The sequence below is a fragment of the Mus musculus genome, chromosome 1 (genome assembly GCF_000001635.26).
Source record: "Mus musculus strain C57BL/6J chromosome 1, GRCm38.p6 C57BL/6J".
NCBI lineage: Eukaryota > Metazoa > Chordata > Mammalia > Rodentia > Muridae > Mus > Mus musculus.
In genome coordinates, this window is record NC_000067.6 from 130,723,853 (window position 1) to 130,730,630 (window position 6,778).

A 6,778-nucleotide genomic window follows, 5' to 3' on the forward strand; every position below is an offset into this window, starting at 1 on the left:
AACCCATCAGTTACTTAAAGGACAAGGGTTGCCTGTTCACATTTGTGCCATTCAAGGTGCCACAGGAAATGCATTTGTACCAAATTATTTGTTTTCTTTAAGAATGCCTTGTCAAAGGTTCAGAATGAAAAATAGTCTTATTGTGGCTGTACTAGCACAGTGGAAGCAGAGCTCCTTAAATAAGAAAATCATCAATAAAGCCTGAAATACAGAGCTCAGAGCATAATTTCAAAAGTATAAAAGGGGGCCAAACAGAAAGAATTCTTTTCCTGGCATATGAAAATGTGTTCTTAGTGCTGCTTCCAGAATGTTCTTTGTCGTTTGCCAGCAAGTTTCCAAGGTCAATGCACTGCTGCTCTCTGGGAGATGTCTGACTTCATTTTATACAACTCATGATTTTGCCTTTGTTATTAAGATGCATTCATTTTATTTATGACATGTGACTTTTTCAATATCTGAATGTATGAAGTGACTTGTTTTAAAGGAATAAATGAAGTGAAAACATTGTTGTGCGAGCATATTTTGGGATCAGGGCAAAGGGCCAGTAAAGAATACTACACTCAAGTTACGTATTACCAACAGACACAGAATGGATTTGTGGAACTGCTTCCCACGACCTTCGAGAGGTTGAGTGTTTCTCTTTACTGAGGCCAGAAGGCACTCAGAATTTCCCTTCACTGACTAAATTTCTTTCTAAAACTCCCGAAGTTTAATAACCTTTGCTGATGGATTGTTTAATTGGAAAGGTTGGGTGTTCTTGGCTTTAGTAGAGTAGAATCTGGGTGGGTTTAGATCTGTTTGAAGATGGTGGCTTCTCTAACACTGGATAATGTTTCAGTGTCAGCAGTTAAACACTAGAAACCGTGGAGTTGTTAGAATTGGCCAGAGTTTTCCAATAGACTTAAGTCCATAAACATACACAGCACACAGAAACTAACAAGAATAGAAAGAAATGGATCTTTAATATTTTTTTAAAATTCAAATCCTGTCTTAAGTCTTCTGCATTATGAGTTATATAAGAAGTCAGTTGGTCTCTGCCAATCTTGAAAAATATTCTAATACTAGCCATAAAATAATTACAAAACAATTTCTTCCTCCTTTCAAATGGTATTACAGTATCGCAGGCTCACACAGAGAATCGGAGTTTTTTTCCAATTATTCTGTTAAAGTTTGGGGAAGAGAAGCTTGGATGTGGGAGAGGCTGCAAAGCAGGACATCCATTTGTGCCTAATGCATACTTTCCAAGTTGGTAAAGATCCTACATCTCTAAGCATGAAATTCGGTGGTTAAAAACAGGGAATCCACAGATAAGCTTTGTTTTTGAAATTGTGTTCTGCGGTGGTGGCGCACGCCTTTAATTCCAGCACTTGGGAGGCAGAGGCAGGCGGATTTCTGAGTTCGAGGCCAGCCTGGTCTACAGAGTGAGTTCCAGGACAGCCAGGGCTACACAGAGAAACCCTGTCTTGAAAAACAACCAAAAAAAAAAAGGAAAAAAAAAAAGGAATTGTGTTCTGATCTGGATGCCCTTTTGTCAGAGTAACTAAATGTAACAGAAACTACAAATCAAACAAGAGCTGCCACTCAGTTGAGAGTGTAGTGCACTGGGGTGCCAGCATACACTGGGAATAGTCCTTGTTCCATTCAGCTGTCAGAAGTACCATTCAGCTGTTCAGCATCTCAGCTACCCAGTCTGAAATGAACAAATTCACTAGAAACGTGGCCCCAGATGTTAGGCATACCACACCATGCCTACCCTTTCCCTGTTCCAGACCTAGTCATGTACTGAATTCTTTATTGCCCTTTTTGTTCTTCATTACTGCAACAGAAGACTCATCTGAATTTCCTGGCTCAACATTTCTAGAAATGGATGTCTGTGACACTTACCTGTCTTGTGATTATCAACAGACAACTACTACCATGAAATTTACAAAGTGGAAGAGTATAACTTGGAAGTGGCAGTTGGAGGAGGAGAAGAGGTAGAAGCAGGTAGCATGAACATTTCTATCAGTTCCCTTCCTCCCTGCAAATATTGTACTGAAATATTCACCCAAATTGTAGACCAAGCTTGACAAATAAGAGTTGCACATTTTGTTTTATGACTGAAATTACTTCCTACTGAGGCTAGCAAATCAATGTCCCTTATGGTCTTTATGGAATAACTTCCCCTAGAGTATTAGTATTACAGGAGAAGCTGATCAAGTTCTTAAACCTGCAAAATATGGGGCAGACTGAATTATGTATGACCTTTTGCAAATGTGACCCTCCCATTATGTTCATTTAATATCAAAACATACGATTTGGGGAATTGTTTGTGTGGGGTGGTTTTTTGTTTTGTTTTTCCTTGAGAGTATCACTCAGTAATCTAGGTAGGCTCTGGCTTTCGAACAGGATTGAGACGTTCCTCCTGATATTTTCCAAGTGCCAAGATTATAGGCATGCACTACCGTGCCTGCCTCCAGTTTTGTCTTTCTTAATCGCAAAATGAAAACAGAGAAAAACGTTTTACTTTGTCTAGGAGCAGCTAAACTATTTCAGGTAAGCTATTAAACCCTTCCAAAGATCTACTTGTGGGGTACGCTGTCACCTATCTCAGGTTTACAAAACTACAGATCCCCTCATTGAGCAGTTTTTGGATAGTGCCATTATGTCAGGAATTGCCCTGGATGCTCTATGCACTGGAAGGAAAAATGCATGCAATGCTGTAAAGAAATAGTACGGTGTGTATCCATGGAGAGAACAGTAGGGGTGGGGTGGAGCAGCAATTTAAAATTCATGAGTCTGGGAGAGCCTTTTAGAAAAACTGGCATGAAGGATGGACACTAAACTGCAGAGGAATTAGTCATTTAAAGAGTAGGAAGAGCATCCCAACCAGCAAATGCATGCAGCATCTATAAACTCAGTACTATGGGAAATATTTCCCAACCAGTCAGCTCATAGTACAGGTGAGAGAAGAGAAAAATAAGATGCTTTTAGAAGTGGGCAAGGCCCCAGATTTTTGCTATCTTTGGCTACTTTAAGGCCTTGTTACATGTACTTGTGTGTGTGCACAGATGAGTGCATGTGTATCTTCAGTTTACTCTGTGTGGGCAGAGTCAATTCGGTTTGCTATTACAGTGCTCTCAGCTCCAAGTAAAACGCTGGGCATGGAACAAACATCTACATATGAATACATGAATATGAATAAATAAATTCAGAGTATAAGAAATTAGACATTGACCTTGATATTTGTTGTAGTCGGTGTAAGGATATAAAAGCATTCCAATGAGTCGTCAGATCTTTGTCTCAAAGGAATTTTATTAGCTCTTAGTGGGAAGTCCAAGAGCTTTTGATATGACTAGAACCAGAGCTTCAAATAAAGTCTTTGAGTCTTAAAAACACATCATCATTGTTGTGTAAATTTCTAAATACTGGAAACAGAAAAGGGCCTAAAATTTACAATCAGAAATACTTTGGAAGCTTTTCAACAGCAATACTGGAAGCTAAAAGATGTAACTTAAAACTCTGCAGCCACTCTCAAATACAAGGAAAAATATTTTCAGACATACAGGAGTTTAGTTAAGCATTTGTCCTTAGGAAATTAGTAGAGACTGCTCTGCCAAAAGAAGAGAGCTAACAAAGAAAGAAGGTCTACACTCCAGATAACCCAACAGAAAAGGGATTTATCCCAGTTATTGATGAAGATACCAAAATGAGAGCCAATGAGTAGCCTACAGACCGATCGGCCCCAACTGCTGCAGATCTGAAGCCTGGAGGAAATTTTTCTTCAGGATGGAATTGAAAGAAAACATGAGGTATATGTTAGTGTAGTGAGGGGGAAATTGCATGATGGGAGTGAAGGGTGCAAAGATGCATAGAAAAGGAAGAGTGACCATAGTCTACCTAATAACCCAACTGCCAACATTTGTGTAATAGAGACAGAGACAGAGAAGGGACATGGGGGTGAGAATGAGGGCACAGATGTGATGGGAACAGAGTAGTGTAGAGAAAACAAAGCTGTTGTCTTGCTCAGTAGGGAAAAGATATCCAAACCCAGCCTATAAACTGCAGATTTCCACAGCACGTGGGCTGAGAAACTTCCAAAAAGAAATAGGGAAGAACCCACTCCTGAAAACTACTTAGCAATTAAATAGTGTTAGGAACTAAGGTCTATTTTAGTATATGGCTTAGCTTCCATTCACATTTGGCTTCAGACTCACATACGTTGATGAAAGCTTGGTGGTTTGTAGCCTAATTACAAATACTCTCTTGAATCCATCCCTAATTCTGCTTTATTTAAAGTCAGCACTTCATTCCCCAGCCTCTACTTGAACTGAAAAACTTTCCTGTCTGCCAGAATTTTAGAGGTCACTGCACTTAGAGACCCAGCACATATTACCATGAAGAGACAGGGCACCAAGTGTTTCCTGAGGATAAAGAAAACATGTTTCCTTTAAGAGAAAAGGAAAGGCCTGGTCAGTATGATGTGTGTCGAGCATGAAGAGTTTGGGTGGAGGCCCACAGTTGGTTTGCAGTCTGACTTTGTAAACTACCCTAAGGAGCCAAAGTTATTTATTTTGATTTAGAATGAGTGTGGATGTGTGTTCAGGCACACCTGCCCATACCTGGGTCACTTAAGTGACTGCCTCGCTCACTAAGGAAGGAAATAGTAAACTAGCCTTTAACTTGAAGGTGATAACCATACCACAACAGTGTACCAGCAGAAACAAGGACTGAAAACAGAGGAGTCATGGAAGCTGATCTGTAATTCGTTGTCAGAATCAGATCATCAAACAAGAATTCACTTCCAACTATCAGCAATAACTCTCCCCAAAGACCTACCTCAGCCAACAAGCCTTATTCCTGACTTGGGAAGTCTTCCCTTGCCTGTAGTCCAGGCCACCTTCGTAATTCACTTGGAACCTCAAAGGTTTGTATTTTTCCAAAAAAAAAAAAAAAAAAAAAAAGTGAAGCAAAGAAAACCATGCTCAGTTCCAGGAAAAGCAAGGAAATGTAAGGCAGGAAGCATTCAAATTAGAATAGTGGCTTATTTCCACCAGGACATATGTGTGCTTTGAGGAATGGGGAGAGAAGCCAAGGCTTATGCGTAACTTCAGCTAGAATGGTAGTGTTTTATAACTGAGTGGTAGATGGCAGAGTGCTGTGCCTGGGTAGCTGAAACATTTCCCAAGGTAAATGTCTAGGGCGAAAGAGAAAGTCAAAGAATTATTTAATGTAAGTCACTTACCTGGGAAAAGATGGGAGACCCTTCTGATTATTCTAATTTTATTGGAAGTTAAGAAAGTGTTCAGTCTTTTTAAAGATTCGTTAAAGTTTTGCTTCTATTTTAAGTAAACGTTTAAATCACTCACCTATATAAACCTGGATCAAATCCAGTGACCCCAGCCATAAGTATAGCCCCAGTGCAGTGAATTGATGTGGAGATCCCCTTCCTGTTTTCTTAGTATTGTGACATCACATATATTTAGATGATGTATTAGAAACAGAGGTCATAGTCCTGAAGTCATCTGTGATCCACAAGATGTAGATAGGATGGATACTGGGTTGTCTCTGCTTTCTCAGATTATCTTCCTCATCTTGGTCTCAGGATAATGTAGAGACCTTCCCTCCCACCTACAATCACAGAGAAAGGATGGAACATGTGTCTTAGTTAGGGTTTTACTGCTGTGAGCAGACACCATGACCAAGGCAAGATTATAAAGGACAACATTTAATTGGGGCTGGCTTACAGGTTCAGAGGTTCAGTCCAAAATCATGGAGGCAAGAATCCAGCACCAGCCAGGCAGGCATGGTGCAAGAGAAGCTGCATTCTACATCGTCATCTGAAGGCCGATAGCAGGATACTGACTTCCAGGCAGCTACGGTGAGGGTCTTAAGCCCACACCCACAGTGGCACACCTACCCCATAGTGGCCACACCTCCTAATAGTGCCACTCCCTAGGCCAAGCATGTACAAACCATCATCACACCATGTGTCTTCCTATAAAACATATAAACAGCTGCAGGCCAGAAATGAAATAAGGAGTGAAGCAAATTGTTAGAATTAATTATACAAGTTATCTGTGATGTGAACTTTATGCTTCCCACTGGGATTTTTTTTCCAAAGCATAGGCAGACTGATGCATAGCAGCTATGATGGTTGATAGTGATTGTCACTTTGACAATGCAGGGAATGAATGGCTAGGGTCCTCGTATGCAGTGAGCACAAGAGCATTCACAAATGAGCAGGAGGTACTAACTAGGCCCACCCTCCCCTAGCTGGCCACTGGTGCCTACTTGTCTCAGAACTCTGAGAGTTGAAAGATGGCAGGCAGCTATGTGAGGGTGGCTGAGCCCACCAACAAAAAAACGAGACATTTTCAAGCCCCAGGATGTTCATTTGGTAAGGCTTTACATCCTGAACCAATGTAATGGGGGCTTTGAGAAGAAATGTTAGAAGAAATCAAAGATAATATCACTCTGGGGTACTGGCCTATGAGGAAAAGATGGCCAGAATTTCTCAAAATTAGGGACTCTAAAAACCAGTTTCCTGCCAAAATTCCATGCCAGCTATTCTTGGTGTCTCTACATTAGTGTACTTAAAACTTACATTTCTCTATTCATGAAATTGTTACTACAGAATGGTGGTCTTGCTTCTTGCATCAGGATCTAGAAAACACGTTTCTGGGCATGCCTGTGGACTAGGTTAATTGAGTTGAGCCCCCCACCCACGCACACAAATACTAAATTCCAGCAGGACGATTCCGTGGATGGGACCCTGGATGACCGAGTAAAAAGGAGG

At 40.7% G+C, this 6,778-nt stretch overlaps 1 protein-coding gene across 1 annotated transcript in view; it reads right to left on the minus strand.

The window, feature by feature from the left end:
• Pfkfb2 (6-phosphofructo-2-kinase/fructose-2,6-biphosphatase 2) overlaps nucleotides 1-5,401 on the minus strand; it is a 40,211-nt gene extending 34,810 nt beyond the window's left edge. The window contains exon 1 of the mRNA NM_001162415.1: nucleotides 5,349-5,401. The gene's annotated coding sequence lies outside the window, so the exon portion shown is untranslated. The remainder of the gene's footprint in view (nucleotides 1-5,348) is intronic.
• Between the last annotated feature and the right edge of the window lie 1,377 nt (nucleotides 5,402-6,778).